Source organism: Saccopteryx leptura, chromosome X (genome assembly GCF_036850995.1).
Source record: "Saccopteryx leptura isolate mSacLep1 chromosome X, mSacLep1_pri_phased_curated, whole genome shotgun sequence".
NCBI lineage: Eukaryota > Metazoa > Chordata > Mammalia > Chiroptera > Emballonuridae > Saccopteryx > Saccopteryx leptura.
Window position 1 is genome coordinate 59,393,362 of NC_089516.1, and position 13,142 is coordinate 59,406,503.

The 13,142-nt window shown below is 40.1% G+C and overlaps 2 pseudogenes; one reads left to right on the forward strand and one right to left on the reverse strand.

Moving 5' to 3' along the window:
* The first annotated feature begins 464 nt into the window (after positions 1-464).
* Positions 465-1,657, forward strand: LOC136385401 (actin, gamma-enteric smooth muscle-like; annotated as a pseudogene).
* Positions 1,658-2,936: 1,279 nt separating this feature from the next.
* On the reverse strand, positions 2,937-12,989 carry LOC136386347 (keratin, type I cytoskeletal 18 pseudogene; annotated as a pseudogene).
* Between the last annotated feature and the right edge of the window lie 153 nt (positions 12,990-13,142).

A 13,142-nucleotide genomic window follows, 5' to 3' on the forward strand; every position in this document is an offset into this window, starting at 1 on the left:
AGACACATCTCTTGCCAGGCAGGACTGCTCCCTGACTGCAAGTATGAGAGGCTAAAGAAAGATCTCAAATAAAGCACTTAACTTTATGACTTAAAAAATAGAAAAAGAACAAACTAAGCTCAAAGTTAGCAGAAAGAAGAAAATAGTAAAAATTGAAGCAGAAATAAATAAAATAGAGACTACAGAGACAATAAAAAATATTAACAAAAACAGATTTAAATTTATTTTAAAAAGAAAAAATGGACATACCTTCATCTAAAGTAACAAAGTAAAAAAAAAGAGAAATCAACTAAATAAAATTATAAATTAAAGAGGATATATTACAACTAATACTAAAGAAATACAAAGGATCGAGAAATGGGATTTCCCTTCAGCTTTTAGCTGTTCTGGGCTTGCACTGGACCAGGCACTTTTCATCCACTCTGGGGACGCTGCATGGGTATCCCAGGCTGACCCAGGACAGCAGGTGCTCCAGCCCCCTGTTGACGTAGCCACACTCACCATGTGTGAAGAGGAGACCACTGCACTTGTGTGTGACAATGGCTCTGGCCTGTGCAAGGCTGGTTTCGCAGGAGATGATGACCCCCCGAGCTGTTTTCCCTTCCATTGTGGGCCGCCCTTGTCACCAGGGTGTAATGGTGGGAATGGGCCAGAAAGACAGCTATGTGGGGGATGAGGCTCAGAGCAAACGAGGGATCCTGACTCTCAAGTATCCCATTGAACACGGCATCATCACCAACTGGGATGACATGGAGAAGATCTGGCACCATTCCTTCTACAATGAGCTGTGAGTAGCACCTGAGGAGTACCCCACCCTGCTCACAGAGGCCCCCCTAAATCCCAAGGCCAACAGGGAAAAGATGACCCAGATCATGTTTGAGACCTTCAATGTCCCTGCCATGTACGTCACCATTCAAGCTGTACTCTCCCTCTATGCTTCTGGCCGCACAACAGGTATTGTCCTGGATTCAGGGGATGGTGTCACCCACAATGTCCCCATCTATGAGGGCTATGCACTGCCTCACGCCATCATGCACCTTGACCTGGCCGGCCGTGACCTCACGGACTACCTCATGAAGATCCTCACAGAGAGAGGCTATTCCTTTGTGACCACAGCCGAGCGAGAAATCGTGAGAGACATCAAGGAGAAGCTGTGCTATGTGGCCTTGGATTTTGAGAATGAGATGGCCACTGCAGCCTCCTCTTCCTCCCTGGAGAAGAGCTATGAGCTGCCTTCCTTCATCGGCATGGAGTCTGCCGGAATTCACGAAACAACGTACAATTCCATCATGAAGTGTGACATTGACATCCGCAAGGACTTATATGCCAACAATGTCCTCTCTGGGGGTACCACCATATTCCCTGGCATTGCTGACAGGATGCAGAAGGAGATTACAGCCCTGGCCCCCAGTACCTTGAAGATCAAGATTATTGCTCCCCCGGAGCAGAAGTACTTAGTCTGGATTGGAGGCTCCATCCTGGCCTCTCTCTCCACCTTCCAGCAGATGTGGATCAGCAAGCCAGAGTATGATGAGGCAGGGCCCTCCATTGTCCACAGGAAGTGCTTCTAAAGTCAGAACAGATTCTCTGGGGATCTCCTTGAGACTGTTGTTACCAATTATGAAACATTAAAACCTGCAAGCCTTTAAGAAAAATAACAAAAGAAAGAAATACAAAGGATCGTAACAGATTATAACAAATAATTATACACTAATAAATTGTATAACCAAGATGAAGTAGATAAATGCGTAGAAACATAGAACTTATCAAAACTGAATCATAAAGCATAAAAACTGTAAATAGATCAATAACAAGTAAAGAGATTGAATCAATAAAAAATTCCAACAGAAAGCCCTGGCCTAGTAACTCAGTTGATTAAAGGATAGTCCTAATATGCCAAGGTTGCAGGTTTGATTCCCAGCCAGAGCACATACAGTTATCAACCAATTAATGCATAAATAAGTGGAACAACAAATTGATGTTTCTCTCCCTTCCTCTCTCTCTCTTCTTCACTCTCTAAAAATCAATAAATTAATTTTTTTATTTTAAAAAAGAATTTCATAAAAGAGATTTTAGGGCCTGATTGCTTCATGATTTCAAATATATAAAGAAGAATTTGTGCCACTCTTTTTCAAACTATTTAAAAGATTAAGAGATAGAAATATTTCAAACTCATAATATGAGGCTAGCTTTACTTTAATATTAAGGTTAGATAGGAATGTTATGAGAAAGATAACTACAAGCCAGTATCCCTGATGAATAAAGATGCAAAAACACTCATCAATGTACTAGCAAAATGAATATATCAACATATTCAAGAGATCATGCATTGTAATCAAGTGGGATGTATCCCTGGGATACAGGTAGATTAAACAGAGGCAAATTCAATGTGAGAAAATATATTAACAAAATGAAAGATAAAAATTATATGATCATCTCAATAGATGCATGAAAAACATTTGACAGAATTCAACATCTTTTTATGATAAAAACTCACAACAAATTAGGTTTAGAAGAAATGTAGCATAATATAAAGGCCACATTGCCAATCCCACAGTTAATATCATACTTAACAGGGAAAGGCTGAAAGCTTTTCCTCTAAGATCAGGAATAAGACAAAAATGTTCACTTTCACCAAGTATATTTAACATAGAACTGGACACCTAACCAGAACAATTAGTCAAGAAGAAGAACTAAAGGACATCCAAATATGAAAAATAAAATTGTCTTTTATTCACAAATTACATAGTTTTAAACATAAAAATCACTAAAGACTCCAACAATACAAAAAACAGTTGAAACTAATAAACAAATTCAGTAGTTTCAGGATACAAAATTAAAACATAAAAATTAGTTGTGTGTTTTTTAATGTTCAATGATCTCTGAATTTTTATTGGCCTCCCTCCTCCCCTAGGGATGCCTCACTTCTGCTGTCTTTAAAACCTCAGAACTTTAATGTACTTGACCACCAATACCACTTTGCTGTCCACAACACTGAGAATGATGTTCTTTTGGATCGAATGTATGAAGTTGCTGTTCTCCAAGTTATTACTAAAATTGAAATCCTCCTCTTCTTCCAGCAGGTGGCAGTTGGTGGTGATTTCAGACTCCAGCTTGACCTTGATGTTCAGCAGGGCCTCATATCCTTGGCCTTGGCACCAATGTTCTGCCTGTGTCTGGGTCAGCCCTGACTCCAGATGCAGCAGGATCCCACTGAGCTATTCCATCTGCATGACATAGCATGTCTCTAGCTCCTCAATCTGTTCTCAAAACTGGTCCTCAAATTTCTCATCCATTCCAGGTCCATCTCCAAAGACTGGACTATACATCTCAGCTCTGTGTCATCTCATCAACTCCTATCTCAGTGGTCTGCAAAGTGACCACTGTGGTGCTCTCTTCAATCTGCTGAGACCAGTACTTGCCAAGATCTTCTTAGTTCTTTAAAGCCTGATTGTTATACTGGACCCAGATATCCAACATAATCTTTTTTTTTTTTTTTTTTTTTTTTTTTTTTTTTTTTTTTTACAGAGACAGAGAGTCAGAGAGAGGAATAGACAGGAACTGACAGGAATGGAGAGATGAGAAGCATCAATCATCAGTTTTTTATTGCGCATTGCAACACCTTAGTTGTTCATTGATTGCCTTCTCATATGTGCCTTGACCACGGGCCTTCAGAAGACCGAGTAACCCCTTGCTTGAGCCAGCGACCTTAGGTCCAATCTTTGCTCAAACCAGTTGAGCTTGCACTCAAACTGGCAACCTCGGGGTCCCAAAACCGTGTCTTCAGTATCCCAGTTTGATGCTCTATCCCCTGCGCCACCGCCTGGTCAGGTTATCCAACATAATCTTGCTGTGTTCCTGAGATTTGGAGACATCCAACTTCATGTTCAGCCCAGAGTTAGCAATCTCCTTTTGTAGACCATTTACTTCCTCTTCATGGTTCTTTCACACAAAGAGCAGCTCCTCTTTGAGAGCCTTGATCTCTGACTCCAGCTGTAACCAAATGATGCTTATGTCACCAATAACTGTTTTGAGCCCATTGATGTCACTCTCCACAGACAGTTGCATGGCAAGCTCTGTTTCATTCTTGACTCTAAAGTCGTCAACAGCAAGATGGGCATTCTCAATCTGCAAAACAATGTGGGTGTAGTCCAAAGAATTTGCAATATTCTGATCCCTCAAGTCCTCAATGGTCATGAAATAACGTCCTCAGACTCTAATCTGGAGCCTTCCTTCTCAAGGTTTTCCCAGATTTTGTTTTCTGTAGTCTGATTATCAACCTCTAAGCTTCTCATTTTCCCTAGGTAGGAGACCAGGTGGTCATTCAGGCAATGCATAGTTTCCTTCTCACTCTGGATAACCCTTATGCCTGTTGGACTCCCCCCACCATCCTCGAAGCCAGAGTCCTGGACTCCAGCTAATACACACACTGGTGGAGTAGGACATGGAGATCTGGAATCCTGAAATGCCAATGCCTGAATAGATGCTGGCTGTCCTTCTTGTAGGCTAAGCCTGGTAGACTACACCAGAACCCGGGGTGCAGTAGTGTGTGGAGGAGCTGGAGCAGGTACTGAAGATCTTGTTGTTCAGGAAGGAAGGTGAGAGGCAGAAAGTCAGGTTCAAATAGCCTCAGTTGTGTTTTTATACATTGATAATAAACTATTCAAAAAATTAAGCAAATCACCTCACTTGCAGTATCATAAAAAATAAAATATTTAGAAATAAGTTTAACATTAAGAACTAAAAGACATTGATGAAATAAATTAAAGAAAACACAGAAGATAGAAAAACATTCCATGTCCATGAATTAGAATTTATATTATTAAATAATCTATAATGTTCAAAGTAATCTACAGATTCAAAACAATCCCTTATCAAAATTCTAACAGTATTTTTCATAGAAATAGAGAAAACAATCCTAATTTTTTAAAAAGAAAAGATGTATTTTATTTATTTTAGAGAGAGTGAAAAGGAGAGAAATATTGATTTGTTGTTCCACCCATCTATGCACTCATTGATTGATTCTTTTTTTTTTTTTTTTTACCTAGTGTGAGAGAGAGGAGGAGACAGATACAGAGATAGGAACAGCTCAGAGAAGAACAGGATAGCGTCAAATCATAGTTGTGGCACTTTAGTTGTTCATTGATTGCTTCTCATACGTGCCTTGACCAGTGACCCTTTGCTCAAGCCAATGACCTTGGACTTCAAGTTAGTGACCAGTGGGCTCAAGCCAGTGACCTTGTAATCAACCTGGTGAAACTGAACTCAAGTCAGAGGAGCCCATGCTCAAGCCAGAGACCCTGAGGTTTCAAACTTGGAACTTTAGCTTCCCAGGTCAATGCTCGATCCTCTGTGCTACCAGCAGTCAATCTGATTGATTCTTGTATGTACCACAAATGGGAATTGAACCCACAACCTTGGCATATCAGGATGATGCTTTAACCAACTAAGCCATATGGCCAGGGCCCTAAAATTTATATAGAATTGCAAAAGACTTCAAAGAATCAAAGAAATCTTGGAAAAGAACATAGCTGGAGGTAACAAACTCCCTGGTATATAACTATATTATAAAGCTATGGTAATTAATACAGTATGATACTTCCATAAAAACAGACATATATATCAATGGACTAAAAAGCCCAGAAATAAACCTAATCTTTGACAAGGATGTCAAGAATGCACAATGTGGAAAGGGTTAGCTCTTCAATAATTGGTGCTGGGAAAACAAGATACCCACATGAAAAAGAATAAAATTAGACTCCTATATTATATCATTAACAAAAAATTAACTCAAAATAGATTAAAGACTTATATGTGATACCTGAAATCATAAAAATCTTAAATAAAGCATAGAAAAAAAATCTAGCTCCTTGACATTGATCTTAGCCATACCTTTTTGGATATGACACCAAAGACATATGCAACAACAACAAAAAAAATTAGAAAGAGGTACTATAGCAAATCAAAGCTCTTATATAACAAAAGAAACAATCAACAAAATGAACAGCCAGCCTATAGAATTGAGTAAAACATTTTCAAACCATATATCCAATAAAGTGTTAATATTCAAAATATATAAAAACTCCTACAACTGAATAGGAAAAAAATAAAACAATCAATCCAATTAAAAAATGGTCAAAGATCATAGACATTCCCCATGAAGGAAATACAAATAGTTAACAGATACATGAAAAGGTGCTTAACATCACTAGTCATCAGGGCAATGTAAATTAAATTCACAATGCAATATCACCTCACACGTTAGAATGGCTATTATGACAAAAACAAGAGATAACAATTGTTGGTGAACAGGTAGAGAAAGGGAATCATTACACAGTACTGGTGGAAATGTAAATCGTTACAGCCATTATGGAAAACATTGTGGAGGTTTCTCAAATTTTTTAAAAATAAAACTTTTATACAATACAGTAATTCCACTTCTAGATATATGCAAAGCACACAAAATTAGTATCTTGAAGAGCTACCTGTACTGTTATGTTCATTACAACTTTATTCATAAGAGCTAAGGTATGATAACAACCTAGTGTTTGCTGATGAATGAATGGATAAAGAAAATAAAGTCTACGGCCCTGGCCAGATAGCTCAGTTGGTTGGAGTATTGTCCTGAAGTGTGAAGGTTTCTGGTTCAGTCCCCTGTAGAAACACGTGCATGAGCAGATCAATGTTCCTGTTTCTTTTTTTCTATTTCTTTCTCTGTTTCTTCTTCTCTCTCTAAAATAAATAAATAAGAAAAAAATTTTTGGTTTTTTTCTAAAGTGAGAAGCAGGGAGGCAGAAAGACAGATTCCCACATGTTCTTAAGTGGAACCCACCCAGCAAGCCCACTAGGGGGCAATGCTCTGCCCATCTGGGGCATTGCTCCTTTGCTACCAGAGCCATTCTAGCACCTGTGGTGGTGGCCATGAACCCATCCTCAGTGCCTGGGCCAGCCTTGCTCCAATGGTGCCTTGGCTGCAGGAGTGGAAGAGAGAGATAGAAAGAAGGGAGAGGGGCAAGGGTGGAGAAGCAGATGGGTGCTTCTCCTGTGTGCCCTGGCCAGAGATCAAACCTGGGACTTCCACACACTGGGCTGATACTCTACCACTGAGTCAACCGGCCATGGAAAATATAAAATTTTTTAAAGAAATTAAAGTCTATATATTTAAAATAAAATATTATTCAGCCTTAAAAAGTGATCAGCCATTTAGGAACAACATGGATGAACCTGGAAGATATTAGTATAAGTGAAATAAGCCAGACACAGAAAAATAAATAATAATCTCACTTATACATGGAATATAAAAAAGTCAAATTTATAGAACCAAAGAGATAAGGGGGTAGGGAAAATGGGGAGATATTTGTCAAAGAGTACAAAATAAGGTCAACAAGTCTTGAGAATATAATGTATAGCATGTTGAATATTGTTAATAATACTGCACTGTAAACTAGAAAATTGTTAAGGGAGTGAATCTTCAGTCATCCCCCCCACCCAGTACATGAACATAGTAACTATGAGATGGTGGATATGTTAGTTAACTTCACTGTGGTAATTATGGAACAATGTATATGCATATAAAAATCATTATATTTTACTCCTTAAACATATAAAATTTTATTTGTCAATTATACCTCATTAAAGTTGGAAAAATTTAAATAACACACTTATGATACAATGCTAATTTTTACTGAAACCAAACTTTTTTTATTTTTTTTTTTTTTTTTTTTTTTTGTATTTTTCTGAAGCTGGAAACGGGAAGAGACAGTCAGACAGACTCCCGCATGCGCCTGACTGGGATCCACCCGGCACGCCCACCAGGGGCAAAACTCTACCCACCAGGGGGCAATGCTCTGCCCCTCTGGGGGGTTGCTCTGCTGAGACCAGAGCCACTCTAGTGCCTGGGGCAGAGGCCAAGGAGCCATCCCCAGCGCCCGGGCCATCTTTGCTCCAATGGAGCCTTGGCTGCGGGAGGGGAAGAGAGAGACAGAGAGGAAGGGGGGGGTGGAGAAGCAAATGGGCGCTTCTCCTATGTGCCCTGGCCGGGAATCGAACCCGGGTCCCCCGCACACCAGGCTGACGCTCTACCGCTGAGCCAACCGGCCAGGGCCTGAAACCACACTTTTAACATAGGTTTGTTTATCCACAGACTCTGAGCTCATTTTATTATACCACACTAATGCTCAAGTACATTGCAAAAAGGGTATAATAAAAAAATAAAGTTAAAAATACAGAAAAAAAATGTGACATCTCTTTATTTATAGTTGATTATGATGATTATGGTAACAACAATTATATTGTAAAAGAAATTGGAAGCTATCTCTCTTCTAATGATGGAAAACTCTGAATCCAAAAAATAATATAGAAATTTTTATTTATAATGGCTATAAAACAAAATGGCTCTAAGTGATCCCTGTCTCCTCTTGGTATCCAAACCTGTGTGTCCTCTTGGATACTCTCCCAGGATTGGTCTATGTGACCAATAAAATATGGCAAAAGTAATGGTATGTCACTTCCGAGATCATGTTATAAAAACATGGTAGTTTTTTTCTCTCTCTCTCTCTCTCTCTCTCTCTCTCATTATTCACTCTGGTAAAAGTTACATGATGTGTAGTAAACTATTTTATAAAAATGTCTTTGCCTTGGGGAACCAAAGAATCTTGTTAATATCCACATCCACAGATTTAGAAATAAATTCTCTGGGTTGCCAGCCTTCAGATTGCTGTAGCCTTGGTGGACTACTTGATTATAACTTCATGAAAGACCTGAGCTAGAAGCTTCCAACTAACCTGCTCCCAGATTATTAACACTTATAAACTATGATTTAATAAATATTTATTGGTCTCAGATGCTAATTTTGGGGTAAGTTGTTTTACACAGCAACAGATAACAAATACAGATTTTGGTAACCAGAAAGTGGGTGATGTAACATGCACGTAAAATTCATGAGTGGCTTTCGGAAAATATTAGTGCTTTCCAGAGTTCTGTTTTCATGTCAGTGGTACTTACTTTACACAGTCTTCTCTGCATGATTTTATATACTCTAATTTATTTAATTCCAAACTATATATGGATGACTCCAAATCCTATATTTCCAATGTAAATAGTTCTTTTGAGTTTCTTGTTCATATTGCTGACTTCTTACCTAGTGTTTCTATCCAATTTTTTCAATAAGCATTTATAGATAAACATGTCATTTATGGAAATTATTATCTCTACTTCCATAATCAGCTCCTTGTACTATATACTTTATCTCAGATTGTGACACTCCATTCTTCTCATTCATTCATTGATTCTAGAAACCTGAGACTTATTATCATGTCCTACATTTAAACAATCATTTTTCCAGCCCTTTTAAACTCTTAAGTATATCCTAGTTATGTACCACTTTTGTATCTTTTCTATTTTGTAGTTTCCTCTCTTATCTGCATTATTTACTCACTAGCCCAAGCTTACCTCTATCAATTCTATTTACAACACAGTCATCAGTATTATATTTCTAAATTGCAAATATTATCATACTTATTCTTTGCTTAAAATCTTTCAGTGGAGTTGACTGGTGGTGATGCAGTGGAAAGAGCATCAACCTGGGACACTGAGATTCCATATTTGAAACCCCGAGGTTGCTGGCTTGAACATGGGGTCATAGTCATAATCTCTGGCTTGAGACCAAAGGTCACTGGCTTCAACAAAGGGTCACTGGCTCAGCTAGAACCCCCTGGTCAAGGCACATATGAAAAAGCAATCAATAAAATGAACAATTAAAGTGTCACAAATAGGAGTTGATGCTTCTTATTTCTGTCCCTTCCAGCCATTCTGTCCTAGTCTGTCTGTCTGACTGTCACTCTTGCTGAAGAAAAAAAAAAGAATCACATAATTAGTTATAAATGTAACCAAGTATAACATTTGTACATTGAAATTATAAAATGTTTTTGAAAGAAATTTAATAAAACCTAAATGAATTGAAAGACACTCCATATTTGTAGATGATGTAAATAGTTAATATTGACAAAATTGCAATACTTCTCAAGTCAATCAACACATGCAATGTAATCTCTATTAAAATCCCAACTTTTTTGTGATAAAGCAAGGCTAAAATATACATGGAAATTCAAGGGACTCAGAATAGCAAAATAATTTTAAAAGAGATTAGCATAGTTGGAGGCCTCACACTTTTCACTTTTAAAGAGCTACAATAATAAAAACAGCATGGTATTAGAATTATAGTAGACATATTGATCAATGGGATAGAATTGAGAGTATAGAAATAAATCTTCATATTTACAGTCAATTAACATTTTTGAGAGAGAGCAAGAAAGAAGTAATAACTCATGTTCCACTTAGGTGTGCCATTGATTGCTTCTCATATATAACCTTACTGGGGCTTGAACCTGGGGACCCTGTCAGTCCAGCTGGTTCCTTCATGATTGAACTGGTGACTTTGATGTTCCCAGAGAATGCTATATTCACTGTGCCACTGGCCTGAGCCTACATTCAATTAATTTTCAACAAGAGTCAGAGAACCAAGACTATTAGGTAAGGAAGTAGGTGTATTTAACAAATTATTTTGGGACAATTGGATATCTACATGCAAAAGAATGAATTTGGAGACTGTATTCATACCATATACAAAAATCAATTCAAATTGGATGAAAAGCCTACATATAAAAGCTTGTGGACAAATCCTGCCAGGGGTGAGGATAATGGAGATTCAAAGACCCAACTCTGGGACCAGGTGCAGTGACGCAGATCCACTTTATTCAGGAAGTAAGCTAGCTTATATACATGAGTTCAGCCAACAGGATGTTACAGTATGTTCTTCATAGCCAATGATCAGATCAGCTGAAAAGAGCAGGGAGCTGCATGGCTGGCACTGTCACTTCCTTATAGCGGGTGAGCTTCCATCCTGGGTATGCCCAGGAGGCTTCTGGGAGCTGGAGTATTCTCACAGCATTGCATCAGCCACAGCTGCTAGGAATATGCTCTGTGCTACACCCACATCTCCCCCTTCTCTTTTAATTAAGGCCAATTGGACTTGATGAATGACAGCTTGTTGTTGTAGCTTCTGAATGCTACACATTAGGCAATGGAAGCCTAGTAGAACTAAAACAACAACAATACCTATTATACTATATGCTAATAGATTAGCTGGATTAAACAATGAGGCAAGCTTCTGTAATGTTTGACTAGTTAAGAAATAGAACGGGGGTCTTAAACAGTGGATTCCTCCTAGGGGTCAACATGTCATTTCCTTCCCATTGTGTTACAGAGACCTTCTAGGTGCCATTAAACAGAGTTCTATTTTGATTGTAAAAAATAGATGTAGGTTCATGCATGCCCCCTTCCCACAAAGGTCTCAGCATCAAAACAAGAAATGGATGGCTTGCCATGGGCTGCATACTGCATATGGTTGCAAGCAAGGCATATTACACAAATTACAACAACATGACAAATCATACAATTTCAACAATTACAGAGGTATACTTCACCAGCCTCTGATCACTTTGCAAAAGTCACAAAATATCCTCAGCCTTCTTTCTAGCCATGGGAAAGCTTTCTGGGGCAGGGGAAGGGCCACCAGCAAAGCCACCCCTCACCCCCACCAGGGCATTTCACACAGTCCAAAATCCGCAACTCCATCCAACAAAGGAGCCAGTGCTCACTCGGGTCATAGTCCAGGAAATCAGTCCATGCACATGAAGCCTCAGCGACCACCCTCATCCTTGCTGTCCTGGAAGGTCTTACACTTTCCCAAAGAGGAGCACGTGGCAATGGCAATCAGCATTTCCATCTCTGCTCTGAAAGCATGATGGCATCCACCCCTATGTCCCAAAATATCAGCGAACCCACTAGCGGCTTAGCAGGCACTCCCTGCCTTTCCAGCAGCCACTTGGCAATGCTGGCTTCCATTCATTCTCCCGCCACAGCTGCTGCCATTTAAATCTGTGACTCGTAACTCTGGCCCAATTCTCCTTATCCTCCAAAGATGAACTGAAAACACCAGCTTGCACTGCCAGAATCAAGGCCCAGGCTGCTGTTGCCTGCCTCTGGGAGTCAGTGGTTACTACAGCACACATAAGCAAGAACAGTGCACCAGAGCCTGGGGGCCATCAGGGGCAATTCTCTCAACCCACTCCACCAAAGCCTCCACATCCCCCCAGGTGATGGGGCATGCACGCCGGCCACGAGGTCTTCTTCTAGAACGCTGAGGACCACTTCCCTCAGGCATAGTCCGTGTGGAGAAGGCCAGGGCTGCAGCTTTGGATGGTGAAGACTGAATCACTTAGTGGGTGCCCAATAAACCCTGTCAAGCAGGTTGCGGGATTCCTGGGATCCAAATTGGCTGAAAAACACAAGCATTACCTCTCTTTTGCATTAGAAGAGGGTGTGATCCCTGTTACTATGCCGTGGCTGGGTCCTTCCACCATCATTTCAGAGAGAGGGGCAGGGGAGAGAGAGAGAGCAAGAGCTACAGAAAAATAGACAAGACAGACAGACAGAAAGAAGAAAGACACATAGGGGCATATAGGCTGGCCCATGGGTTTGCAGCAAAAAACAAACAAACACACACAAAAAAAACATGGTGTTGGAGAAAATTATGTCTGAGAGGCTGGGGTAGGGCATTGAGCCCCGGCAGGGAATGCAGCAGAAGCAACTTCTGCTTTTTCTGGCAGCAGAGCTGATGGAGTAGTTAGCAATTTGGTTGGTTTCATTTCTGCATGCTCAGCAGCAATTTTGTCAAACACAGAGGCTAAATTACTTTCCTCCTCAGTAGAGGAGGGGTGAATAGGAAGGTAGGGGCTCCCCAGAGAGAGGGGTAGCCTGTAATATTTTTGGCACTGGTGGAGGGTCCCCAGGAGGAGCACTGGTCAGGCAGGCATGTATCGCTAGCAGGCAAGAATGAGGCTGAGAGGGAAATTTTGTCCCCCATGTACTTTGGCCAAATGGACATGCTGGAAAGCTTGGGCCCAAGTATCAGGGTCCCAAAGAGGCATGTCCCGGAGCCAAGGACTGAAACCAGAGAGGATCTCTCAGTACATACAAAGATCCTTTTCACTAACTTTAACTCGCCTACTCTGCAATAGGGCATGCAGGACTCAAGCCTGTGAGGCTCGAGAGTGAGGTAGAAGGCTTCCCATTGCAGAGGG